This window comes from Oncorhynchus kisutch, linkage group LG26 (assembly GCF_002021735.2).
Source record: "Oncorhynchus kisutch isolate 150728-3 linkage group LG26, Okis_V2, whole genome shotgun sequence".
NCBI lineage: Eukaryota > Metazoa > Chordata > Actinopteri > Salmoniformes > Salmonidae > Oncorhynchus > Oncorhynchus kisutch.
Genome location: NC_034199.2, coordinates 37,946,855 through 37,960,889, shown reverse-complemented (window position 1 = coordinate 37,960,889; position 14,035 = coordinate 37,946,855). Strand labels below are relative to the sequence as shown.

The window sequence follows — 14,035 nt, the reverse complement described above, 5'->3', positions numbered from 1 at the left end:
CATGCTGGTGTAGGTCTACACCATCACTGGTATTATCAGGCTGTATAGCTAGTTATGTTTGCTCTGACTCAGTACATGTATTAGCTAGCTAGCAATTAGCATTAGCATTAATGGCTAACAAGATTTAGGGCAACGTCCTAAGAAAAGACAAACTAGCTGTTTGCTGATGTAAGAAACAGAAACTAATAGCGTCACTATAGAACGCTAGTTGGTTTATATTAAGAAGCAAAGGGAAAACAGCATCGCTGTCATCAACACTGTTGCATGTGTAGATCATTCAAAGACTCAATCATGGACACTCTTACTGACAGTTGTGGCTGCTTTGTGTGATGTATTGTTGTCTCTACCTTCTTGCCCTTTGTGCCGTTGTCTGTGCCCAATCATGTTTGTACCATATGTTGTGTTGCTACCATGTTGTTGTCATGTTGTGTTGCTACCATGTTGTTGTTATGTTGTGTTGCTACCATGCTGTGTTGTCATGTGTTGCTTCCTTGCTATGTTGTTGTCTTAGGTCTCTCTTTATGTAGTGTTGTGTTGTCTCTCTTTATGTAGTGTTGTGTTGTCTCTCTTTATGTAGTGTTGTGTTGTCTCTCTTTATGTAGTGTTGTGTTGTCTCTCTTTATGTAGTGTTGTGTTGTCTCTCTTGTCGTGATGTGTGTTTTGTCCTATATTTATATATTGTTTGTTTATTTTTAATCCCAGCCCCCGTCCCCACAGGAGGTCGTTTGCCTTTTGGTTGGCCGTCATAGTAATTAAGAATTTGTTCTTTAACTGACTTGCCTAGTTAAATAAAGGTTTAAAAATATATATGAAAACAATAATAAATGTGCTGTATCGCCCACGTAAAGACTGGACGCAAGTGTCTTGTGGTCAGAGAACAACAAATCCGCTCCTTAAGTGACACGGGGCTGGGCTAAGTCTGTGTGGAAAGCAGCACGGAGAGAGAGGGAGAGCGGAGAGAGAGAGGACTCAAGTAGCAAAGTAAATGATGAAAATGTACGTTACACACGCAGTATCACATTTAACAAACCAAACACTCAAATACTGTTATAGAAGGTAAAGTAAAAACCCAAACCGGTCAGTGTATCAATACTGGTATATCGTAAAATACGGTATACTGCCCCGCCCTAGGTTAGAACAGTCCTGATGCAATGTAATGTCATCAGTAGTCTGATAGTGTATAGATTACTAGTGAACTGTGATTGGCCTGAGGAGCTAAATAGGCCACGTGTCACAAACATACCACTAACTAATTCCCTATACTCCCCGCCCACACCCATCCAGGTGCATTGGTGGTTCCATCCATCAGCTAATGCATTAAACCACTTATCCACCCTTTAATAACTAAATCAAATCAAAAACAAATCCACACACTAAGCTCCCACACATCCACCCCTCCTCCCCACCCCAAAACAACAACTGGGGCTACTGTTAATCCACCTCTTTATCCCTCCATCCATTGCCGAAACTGTGGCCTATGATCTGGCTAATGATCCCCACCCAGCCAGCAGTAGAGCCAAAGTAGATTAAGGTACTGCGCAAGCACGCACACGCACACACACACAACCCCTTAGGGAATGAAAGATGGTGCCTCTATAGTTAAATAATCTCTCTCTCGTCTCTCTCTCGTCGCTCTCTCTCTCTCTCTGAGGTTGGTAGAACATGGGATTAGAGAGTAGTAGAGTGGCACAGTGACTTCCCCAGGTCAGCCTGTCAGGCTGGTTTAGACATAACATTAGACTGTGGAATATGAGGCTGATCAGATCTGATGTGGTCTGCTGTCATTGTGCTAATCTGTAAACAAACATAATGATGATGGGGAGTACAGTACTGAGCAGAGAGCCTCTATGTATTTATATACAGTACTGAGCAGAGAGCCTCTATGTATTTCTATACAGTACTGAGCAGAGAGCCTCTATGTATTTATATACAGTACTGAGCAGAGAGCCTCTATGTATTTCTATACAGTACTGAGCAGAGAGCCTCTATGTATTTCTATACAGTACTGAGCAGAGAGCCTCTATGTATTTCTATACAGTACTGAGCAGAGAGCCTCTATGTATTTCTATACAGTACTGAGCAGAGAGCCTCTATGTATTTATATACAGTACTGAGCAGAGAGCCTCTATGTATTTATATACAGTACTGAGCAGAGAGCCTCTATGTATTTCTATACAGTACTGAGCAGAGAGCCTCTATGTATTTATATACAGTACTGAGCAGAGCGCCTCTATGTATTTATATACAGTACTGAGCAGAGAGCCTCTATGTATTTCTATTTTATATACAGAAACAGACGCATCACAAGTCCTCAACTGGAAGCTTCATTAAATAGTATACGTAAAACACCAGTCTCAACGTCAACAGTGAAGAGGCGATTCCGGGATGCTGGCCATCTAGGTAGAGTTCCTCTGTCCAGTGTCTGTGTTCTTTTGCCCATCTTAGTCTTTTGTTTTTATTGGACAGTCTGAGATATGGCTTTTTCTTTGCAACTCTGCCTAGAAGGCCAGCATCCCGGAGTCACCTCTTCACTGTTAACGTTGAGACTGGTGTTTGCGGATACGATTTAATGAAGCTGCCAGTTGAGGACTTGTGAGGCATCTGTTCTCACACTAGACACTCTAATGTACTTGTCCTTTTGCTCAGTTGTGCACCGGGGCCTCCCACTCCACACAGCCAAGACAACGCAGGAGTGGCTTCGGGACAAGTCTCTGAATTTCCTTGAGTGGCCCAGCCAGAGTCCAGACTTGAACCCGATGGAACGTCTCTGGAGAGACCATTGTTCCTGTTCCCAAGAAAGCTAAGGTAACTGAGCTAAACGACTACCGTAGCACTCACATCCGTCATCATGAAGTGCTTTGAGAGACTAGTCAAGGACCATATCACCTCCACCCTACCTGACACCCTAGACCCACTCCAATTTGCTTACCGCCCAAATAGGTCCACAGACGATGCAATCTCAACCACACTGCACACTGCCCTAACCCATCTGGACAAGAGGAATACCTACGTGAGAATGCTGTTCATCGACTACAGCTCGGCATTCAACACCATAGTACCCTCCAAGCTCGTCATCAAGCTCGAGACCCTGGGTCTCGACCCCGCCCTGTGCAACTGGGTACTGGACTTCCTGACGGGCCGCCCCCAGGTGGTGAGGGTAGGCAACAACATCTCCTCCCCGCTGATCCTCAACACTGGGGCCCCACAAGGGTGCGTTCTGAGCCCTCTCCTGTACTCCCTGTTCACCCACGACTGCGTGGCCACGCACGCCTCCAACTCAATCATCAAGTTTGCGGACGACACAACAGTGGTAGGCTTGATTACCAACAACGACGAGACGGCCTACAGGGAGGAGGTGAGGGCCCTCGGAGTGTGGTGTCAGGAAAATAACCTCACACTCAACGTCAACAAAACTAAGGAGATGATTGTGGACTTCAGGAAACAGCAGAGGGAACACCCCCCCATCCACATCGATGGAACAGTAGTGGAGAGGGTAGCAAGTTTTAAGTTCCTCGGCATACACATCACAGACAAACTGAATTGGTCCACTCACACAGACAGCATCGTGAGGAAGGCGCAGCAGCGCCTCTTCAACCTCAGGAGGCTGAAGAAATTCGGCTTGTCACCAAAAGCACTCACAAACTTCTACAGATGCACAATCTGGTATGGCAACTGCACCGCCCTCAACCGTAAGGCTCTCCAGAGGGTAGTGAGGTCTGCACAACGCATCACCGGGGGCAAACTACCTGCCCTCCAGGACACCTACACCACCCGATGCTACAGGAAGGCCATAAAGATCATCAAGGACATCAACCACCCGAGCCACTGCCTGTTCACCCCGCTGTCATCCAGAAGGCAAGGTCAGTACAGGTGCATCAAAGCTGGGACCGAGAGACTGAAAAACAGTTTCTATCTCAAGGCCATCAGACTGTTAAACAGCCACCACTAACATTGAGTGGCTACTGCCAACACACTGTCAATGACACTGACTCTACTCCAGCCACTTTAATAATGGGAATTGATGGGAAATGATGTAAATATATCACTAGCCACTTTAAACAATGCTACCTTATATAATGTTACTTACCCTACATTATTCATCTCATATGCATACGTAGATACTGTACTCTATATCATCGACTGCATCCTTATGTAATACATGTATCACTAGCCACTTTAACTATGCCACTTGGTTTACATACTCATCTCATATGTATATACTGTACTCGATATCATCTACTGTATCTTGCCTATGCTGCTCTGTACCATCACTCATTCATATATCCTTATGTACATATTCTTTATCCCCTTACACTGTGTATAAGACAGTAGTTTTTTGGAATTGTTAGTTAGATTACTTGTTCGTTATTACTGCATTGTCGGAACTAGAAGCACAAGCATTTCGCTACACTCGCATTAACATCTGCTAACCATGTGTATGTGACAAATAAAATTGTATTTGATTTGATTTGATTTGAAAATAGCTGTGCAGCAACGCTCCCCATCCAACCTGACAGAGCTTGAGAGGATCTGCAGGGAAGAATGGGAGAAACTCCCCAAATACTTGTGTGCCAAGTTTGTAGCCTGCTTCCAAAGCAAATCAAAGTTGTCACAAAAAGAGACATTCTTATCGTTGCAAAGTTTCTTCAGGTACTCGTTCAGGGCAAAGAGTCGGCTGAATCATTCTGAACCCCTTCGGTACCATGGGAGGGGGCCAGAGATAATTGTTCTCTTCCTTGTGCGACAAAGGGTGCTTAAACAAATTGTAGTCCTCCCTCAGTTCGCCTAGTGAAGATGGTGTCAATATTGGAGTAGTTGGCCAGAACCGAGGCAGGATGGGGTTGATGTCATGGACACGGACTCCTGGGTGACAGTGGACCTTGGTTGGTCCACAGATCGTGGTCAGGAAAACATCTCTCACCATCGAGCTGCCCACAATGATGGTGGTCTACTGAACTGCGGTGGCCGTGGGGGAGGGTGCCACTTGGCAGCTGCCGGGTGGTGGTATACACCCAGGATTCGTGCTGACTCCCGGGGCTGGTAGGTCCGTCTCAAGCAGGGCATAGCTATTTGATAGCGGGATTGGATCTTATTGGATAGATGAAGGGTGGCTAGACTGCCTCCCCGATCTCCTACGCCTTGTGAGTGTCCAGCCTCCCAATGGCCGCGAAGTTGAGCTTAACTTCTGTCCGTTCGATTGGGACAGATCAACGCCGCCCAATTTATCAACAGCTTTGCTATAGGAGATTTGGGTTGCCTCGGTTACAGCAAGGTTGGTGTACTTCGACAGCAGGCTATCCTTTTCTGTCACCCGAACAGCCGGAGGATCTCTTCCCTAAGCAGCTTGATGGTGGTGCATTTAAATACATTTATTTTAATTTGATTTATTTCACCGTTATTTAACCAGGTAGGCTGGTTGAGAACAAGTTCTCATTTACAACCAAGATAAAGCAAAGCAGTTCGACACATACAACAACACAGAGTTACGCATGGAGTAAAACAAACATACAATCAATAATACAATAGAAAAGTCTATATACAGCATGTGCAAATGAGGGAGGATAAGAGAGGTAAGGCCATGAATAGGCCATGGTGGTGAAGGAATTACAATATAGCAATTAAACACTGGAATGGTAGGATGTGCAGAACATGAATGTGAGATACTGGGGTGCAAAGGAGCAAGATAAATAAATACATACAGTATGGGGATGAGGTAGATTGGATGGCTGGGATGAGGTAGATTGGATGGCTGGAATGAGGTAGATTGGATGGCTGGGATGAGGTAGATTGGATGGCTGGGATGAGGTAGATTGGCTATTTACAGATGAGCTACTGTATGTAAATCCCTGTCCATTTTCCAGTTCCACCTTATCTTGTGATTGTGTCAAAAACATCTCACACCGGACACATTTGTGGACAAAAACACCAGTGGGCTAGCACTGCTAGAGTTAGCCTGCTCTGTTTTCATGATGGCTAGCAGCTAACTGCTACTTAACAGGAATCTGGGACACAAACTTGTGGTCCCAGCTGTAAAGGCTGACCGTGTCTTGGAATCCGTGTCAATACAAACTTTAGCTATGATTAAAAACAATTTAAAACAATTTAAACTAGCTTACCTCCGACAACAAAAGACACATATAAAATGAAAGACACTTCCCTTTAGTCTATGTGGCGGCAGGTAGCCTAGTGGCTAGAGCGTTGGGCCAGTAATCGAAAGGTTTGCTCGATCAAATCCCGAGCTGACAAGGTAAACATCTGTCATTCTGTCCCTGAACAAGGCAGTTAACCCACTGTTCCTATTGTAAATAAAAACGTGTTCTTAACTGACTTGCCTAGTTAATTAAAGGTAAAATAAAATGGGTCTACCTCATGCTAACTTCCACACACTGTTTATCACCAGACTTAATGGGAAAAGAGTTGGAGAACAAACACACACTGTTTATAACCAGACTTAATGGGAAAAGAGTTGGAGAACAAACACACACACACACAGAGAGATGAGCCATTGGTCATCCATCTCCTATCTATGTGTAGGCCTAATCAGTGGAAAATCTAATCAGTGTGAGTCAGTCCCCCTGGCTTGCCAGTGTGATTGCAGTAGAGCTGCAGGGCCACTCATAGTGATTGCTGGGTCACAATCAGAGCTATTTTCTCCACAGGGCTGTCTGTTTGCAATGTGCCCACCCTGACTGCTCTGCCCACTGAGACTATCAAAACTATCTATCACCCAGTAGCTAGTCTGAATAACCTCCCAGACAGAGAGAGAGACAGACAGATGCCTTGCTATGACAGACAGATCAGAGAGAGAAAGAATTTGAAGTCACATGTTTGCTGATGATCTGGTGCTTCTGTCACCAACCAAGGAGGGCCTACAGCAGCACCTACATCTTCTGCACAGATTCTGTCAGACCTGGGCCCTGACAGTAAATCTCAATAAGACACTGTTGCCATAGAGCACACAAACCTCGGCCTAAACATCAGCACAGGTAACTTCCACAAATCTGTGAACGATCTGAGAAACAAGGAAAGAAGGGTCTTCGACACCATCAAAAATAACATAAAATGTGACATACCAATTAGGATCTGGTTAAAAAATACTTGAATTAGTTATAGAACCCATTGCCCTTTATGGTTGTGAGGTATTGGGTTCGCTCACCAACCAAGAATTCACAAAATGTGACAAACACAAAATTGACTCTGCATGCAGAGTACACAGTGGCAGAATACCTGACCACTGTGACCGACCTAAACCTAAGGAAAGCTTTGACTATGTACTGACTCAGTGAGCATAGCCTTGCTATTGAGAAAAGCCGCCGTAGGCAGACATGGCTCTCAAGAGAAGACAGGCTATGTGCACAATGCCCACAAAATGAGGTGGAAACTGAGCTGCACTTCCTAACCTCCTGCCAAATGTATGACCATATTAGAGAAACCTATTCCCCTCAGATTACACAGATCCACAAAGAAATGTCATTATTCTTTTGGAACTCGTGTGAGTGTAATATTTACGGGGAGGGGGATACTGTATCTGCTGAGCTGTTGTGGGCAGTTCACTGCTGCCTGATTTCCTCCACAACACACACACACAGTTTATCTGCCTCCATGTCTCTATCAGGACAGGTTAGTTTTATCCTACATACACAAGCTCTTATCAAGGTGCCAGGTAGCCTAGTGGTTAGAGCGTTGAGCAAGTAACCAAAAGGTTGCTGGATCGAATCCCTGAGCTCACAAGGTAAAAATAAGTAATTCTGCCTGTGAACAAGGCAGTTAACCGACTGTTCCCCGGTAGGCCGTCATTGTAAAGAAGAATTTGTTCTTAACTGACTTGCTTAGTTAAATAAAGGTTCAATTGAAAATATATATATATGTAATTATCAGTGGATACAATCTAGGTCTGCTTTGTACATAATATACTCCCACTTCAGTGTTCAGCCACCCTATCCTCAATATCTGTCAGCCACCAGATCTTCAATACCTGTCAACCACCCTATCCTCATGTCCTGTCAGCCACCCCTATCCGATCCGCAATATCTGTCAGCCACCCTATCCTCATCTCCTGTTAACCACCCTATCCTCATGTCCTGTCAGCCACCCTATCCTCAATATCTATCAGCCACCAGATCCTCAATATCTGTCAACCACCCTATCCTCATGTCCTGTTAACCACCCTATCCTCAATATCTATCAGCCACCAGATCCTCAATACCTGTTAACCACCCTATCCTCAACACCTGTCAACCACCCTATCCTCAATATCTGTCAACCACCCTATCCTCAATACCTGTCAACCACCCTACCCTCAATATCTGTCAACCACCCTACCCTCATGTCCTGTCAACCACCCTATCCTCATGTCCTCTCAACCACCCTACCCTCAATATCTGTCAGCCACCCTATCCTCAATATCTGTTAGCCACCAGATCCTCAATACCTGTTAACCACCCTATCCTCATGTCCTGTCAGCCACCCCTATCCGATCCTCAATACCTGTCAACCACCCTATCCTCATGTCCTGTCAGCCACCCCTATCCGATCCTCAATATCTGTCAGCCACCCTCTCCTCATGTCCTGTTAACCACCCTATCCTCATGTCCTGTCAGCCACCCTATCCTCAATATCTGTCAGCCACCCTATCCTCAATATCTATCAGCCACCAGATCCTCAATATCTCTCAACAACCCTATCCTCATGTCCTGTCAACCACCCTATCCTCAATACCTGTCAACCACCCGATCCTCAATATCTGTCAACCACCCTACCCTCAATATCTGTCAACCACCCTACCCTCAATACCTGTTAACCACCCTATCCTCAATATCTATCAGCCACCAGATCCTCAATACCTGTCAACCACCCTATCCTCAATACCTGTTAACCACCCTATCCTCAATACCTGTCAACCACCCTATCCTCAATACCTGTCAACCACCCTATCCGCATGTCCTGTCAACCACCCTATCCTCAATACCTGTCAACCACCCTATCCTCATGTCCTCTCAACCACCCTATCCTCATGTCCTGTTAACCACCCTATCCTCATGTCCTCTCAACCACCCTACTCTCATGTCCTCTCAACCACCCTATCCTCAATACCTGTCAACAACCCTATCCTCATGTCCTGTTAACCACCCTATCCTCATGTCCTGTCAGCCACCCTATCCTCAATATCTATCAGCCACCAGATCCTCAATATCTGTCAACCACCCTATCCTCATGTCCTGTCAGCCACCCTATCCTCAATATCTGTCAGCCACCCTATCCTCATGTCCTGTCAACAACCCTATCCTCATGTCCTGTTAACCACCCTATCCTCAATATCTGTCAGCCACCAGATCCTCAATACCTGTTAACCACCCTATCCTCATGTCCTGTCAGCCACACCTATCCGATCCTCAATACCTGTCAACCACCCTATCCTCATGTCCTGTCAGCCACCCCTATCCGATCCTCAATATCTGTCAGCCACCCTATCCTCATGTCCTGTCAGCCACCCCTATCCGATCCTCAATATCTGTCAGTCACCCTATCCTCATGTCCTGTTAACCACCCTATCCTCATGTCCTGTCAACAACCCTAGCCTCATGTCCTGTCAACAACCCTACACTCATGTCCTGTCAACAACCCTATCCTCATGTCCTGTCAACAACCCTATCCTCATGTCCTGTCAACAACCCTATCCTCATGTCCTGTCAACAACCCCTATCCTCAATACCTGTCAGCCACCAGATCCTCAATACATGTCAGCCACCCTATCCTCAATACCTGTCAACAATCCTACCCTCATGTCCTGTCAACAACCCCTATCCTCAATACCTGTCAGCCACCAGATCCTCAATACATGTCAGCCACCCTATCCTCAATACCTGTCAACAACCCTACCCTCATGTCCTGTCAATCACCCAACAGTGAGACATCAACCTCCTCTAATACCCTCAAAACCTACCCTCCAACTCCCCAACCCTCTCTCTTGCTGCCATCTCCCTCCTCCTCTCCATATCTCCTTCTCCCCCTATGCCCTATTCCCTATCTCCTCTGACATATATTTTCTTATCTCCCGTCCTCCCATATGCCCTCTTCCCTCTCTTTTCATCCCCTACATATCACCAATCCTTGCTCCTCTCCCTCCTCCCCTCCCTCTGACCTATTTCTCTTCCCCTCTATCTCTCTCTCCCTTCATCTCTTCTTGTGTCACCTCTGTTTATCTCTCTGTTACACATCACCACCACATCTCTACTGCCAAGTGGTAAAAGCTTGTCTTCACTCCCTTTAGTCTCCTCCCCTTCTCTCTCCCATCTCTCCTTACCCTCCCTCTTTACCCCTACCATCTGGCCTTGTGTAAGCTTGTTTTCACTCCCTTTCTCTCCCTCTCCTTTCTCTCTCCCCCCTCTCCTTAACCTCTCTACTCTCCTCCCTCTTTACCCCTACCATCTAGCCTTGTGTAAGCTTGTCTTCACTCCCTTTCTCTCCCTCTCCTTTCTCTCTCCCCCCTCTCCTAAACCTCTCTACTCTCCTCCCTCTTTACCCCTACCATCTAGCCTTGTGTAAGCTTGTCTTCACTTCCTTTCTCTCCCTCTTCCCTCCCCTCACTCTTTCCACCCTCCTACTTCTCTCTCTCTCTCCCCTACCCTCTCCCCTCTCTCTCTCTCCAACATTAGAGGAACCAGAGGAGGAGGGTCCGTGGGGAGTGTTCTAGACTCCCTTTCAGCCCCCCTCCAGGAAGCTCTTATCCAATGACACACTTAGAAGTCAAGGGGATACGTATGACATAATGGGTTTTAAAGACTCTGGCTGCTGCTGTTCCTACTCCTTGAAGCCTCTCTGGCCTACGTTCCAAAAGGCACCCTATTTACTATACAGTGCACTACTTTGTAGCAGAGCCCTATTTGCCATGGTCAAAAGTAGTGCACTGAATAGGGAATAGGATTCCATTTGGGATGAAGACTCTCTCTCGCTCACATCTGTGTGTGTGCACACATTTGTGTCCTGGCTCGGTGTCCCACTACACATACAGATGTGTGTCAGAGACAGACAGAAGGAGGTCAGGGAGTCAGTCAGTCCCACAGAGCAAAGCTCTAGCCAAGATCCAGAGCCTGATCTGTCTGAATCAAGCCTGCCTTCCTTTCCTCTAGAATTTGGTGGTGACATTTGAGTGATCTATTCCTGTTTTCAGTGTGGGAAGTAAAGGAAGAGAGAAAAGGAAGGGGAGGAGGTTAGAATAACAGAAGACGAGGAAAGTTCTCTGTGTACCAGCAGTCTTGTCACAGCTCATATGAAACAAAGGGGATTGTAAGTGTGCGTATCTTAGGTATGTGGTTCCCAATCAGTGGTACTAGGACCCCGGGGGTACTTGGTCTATCCATAGGGGTACTAGGACCCTGAGGGTACTTGGTCTATTCATAGGGGGTACTAGGACCCCGGGGGTACTTGGTCTATTCATAGGGGGTACTAGGACCCTGGGGCTACTTGGTCTATTCATAGGGGGTACTAGGACCCCGGGGGTACTTGGTCTATTCATAGGGGGTATTAGGACCCTGGGGCTACTTGGTCTATTCATAGGGGGCATTAGGACCCCGGGGGTACTTGGTCTATTCATAGGGGGTACTAGAACCCTGGGGCTACTAGGTCTATTCATATGGTGGGTACTAGGACCCTGGGGCTACTTGGTCTATCCATAGGGGTACTAGGACCCTGGGGGTACTTGGTCTATCCATAGGGGTACTAGGACCCTGGGGGTACTTGGTCTATTCATAGGGGGTACTAGGACCCTGGGGGTACTTGGTCTATCCATAGGGGTACTAGGACCCTGGGGGTACTTGGTCTATCCATAGGGGGTATTAGTTAGGACCCCGGGGGTACTTGGTCTATCCATAGGGGTACTAGGACCCCGGGGGTACTTGGTCTATCCATAGGGGTACTAGGACCCCGGGGGTACTTGGTCTATCCATAGGGGGTATTAGGACCCCGGGGGTACTTGGTCTATCCATAGGGGTACTAGGACCCCGGGGGTACTTGGCCTATCCATAGGGGGTATTAGGACCCTGAGGGTACTTGGTCTATCCATAGGGGTACTAGGACCCTAGGGGTACTTGGTCTATCCATAGGGGTACTTGAGAAGACTCATGAGACCATAGGCCTACTGGTAAAATGCACATGAGGGGATACTTCAGGGGTACTCCAGGCAGAACAAAATATAGTTGGTGTACAGTAACCAAAATAGGGAAAAAAGTTGGGAACCATTGTATTAGATAATGAATGTAAAAACAGGAGAACGGTCTCATCCCTGAGGATATCTCCGCTGGACGAGCAGCAAAAAGTAACATTTACGCAATGAAACCCTGGCCGATGTGAATGTCTGTGTGAATGTGACATTTCAAAGAAGTAAAATTGTCGGCTGCTCCGCTGTTTCTCAATACAACTGCTGCCATTGGCCAAGCCGGGGAGGGAAATCCCTGCTGCCATAGCATCCCCAGGTGAAGGACACGCTAGGCCTGTGGGATGAAATGGCCCTAATTTCTGTCCCTATCTAAACACTCAGACAGATTTCACAGGACACGAGCAGAACACAGATCTCCTCTCCCTGACTCTTAAAGACTGTATGTCAGACTGGACTGATTTGATGGACGACAAATCATATGACTATATTCCTATATTCCCTTGTGCTGCTAGAAACGTAGTCTGTATACGACGGGTGTATTAGACTCTGGGACCTGACAAGAAAAAACTGGGATCTACAGGAGTTATAACTACTGCTGGCTAGAAACTCCTGCTCCTAGCTAGAACTAGTGACCTGCATAGAAGGAAACCGGGAGGTCCTATGAATTCCTAAACTGCTGTTGTGGCCTTGCTGCAGACAGAAGAGAGCTTCTCCTGTTGCATTACTCTCCTGATGTGTTGTTGTTGCAGCCTGTTTGTTAGCCCTTTGACAGAAAGCTCCAGCGTTAATGATGTAAGATAGAGGGGAGGGATGGGGGAGAGAGAGGAGGGAGGAGAGGAGGGATGGAGGGGGAGAGAGGAAGGGAGAGAGGAGGGATGGAGGGGGAGAGGAGGAAGGGAGAGAGGAGAGGAGGGATGGAGGGAGAGAGAGAGGAGGGAGGAGAGGAGGGATGGAGGGGGAGAGAGGAAGGGAGAGAGGAGGGATGGAGGGAGCGAGGAGAGAGAGGAGAGTAGGGATGGAGGGGGAGAGAGGAGGGAGGAGGGAGGAGAGGAGGGGAGGAGGGGGAGAGGAGGAAGGGAGAGAGGAGAGGAGGGATGGAGGGAGAGAGAGGAGGGATGGAGGGGGAGAGAGGAAGGGAGAGAGGAGGGATGGAGGGAGTGAGGAGGAAGGGAGAGAGGAGAGGAGGGATGGAGGGAGAGAGAGAGGAGAGGAGGGATGGAGGGGGAGAGAGGAGGGAGGAGAGGAGAGGAGGAGGGGGAGAGAGGAGGGAGGAGAGGAGGGATGGAGGGGGAGAGAGGAGGGATGGAGGGGGAGAGGAGGAAGGGAGAGAGGAGAGGAGGGATGGAGGGAGAGAGAGAGGAGAGGAGGGATGGAGGGAGGGAGAGAGGAGGGGAGGGAAGGATGGAGGGATGTGTCAGGAGCAAAGGAGTGGAGGGAATGAGGGTGGAGAGGAGAAAGAGAGAGAGGAGAAGAGGGATGATGGATGGAGAGAGAGGAAGGGAGAGAGGAGGGATGGAGGGAGAGAGAGGAGAGGAGGGAGAGAGGAGAGGAGAGAAAGGATGGAGGGAGGGAGAGAGGAGGGATGGAGAAGGAAGGGAGGGAGGAGAGGAGGGATGGAGGGGGGAGAGATGGAGGGAGGAGAGGGGGGAAGGGAGGGAGGAGAGGAAGGATGGAGGGAGAGAGGGAGGGAGGGAGGGAGGGAGGGAGGGAGGGAGGGAGGGAGGGAGGGAGGGAGGGAGGGAGGGAGGGAGGGAGGGAGGGAGGGAGGGAGGGAGGAGAAGGGATGGTGTCAGGAGCTTCTGGGATGAAAGAGTGGAGGGAACGAATGTCTCCACAGGGGACACGTGTTACTGAGGTCACAACACAACAGGGAATCACTAT

At 47.7% G+C, this 14,035-nt stretch overlaps 1 protein-coding gene across 1 annotated transcript in view; it reads right to left on the bottom strand.

Moving 5' to 3' along the window:
- The window catches only part of LOC109884183 (inactive phospholipase C-like protein 1), a 172,392-nt gene that overhangs the window by 83,303 nt on the left and 75,054 nt on the right, over nucleotides 1-14,035 (bottom strand). The window lies entirely within an intron of this gene.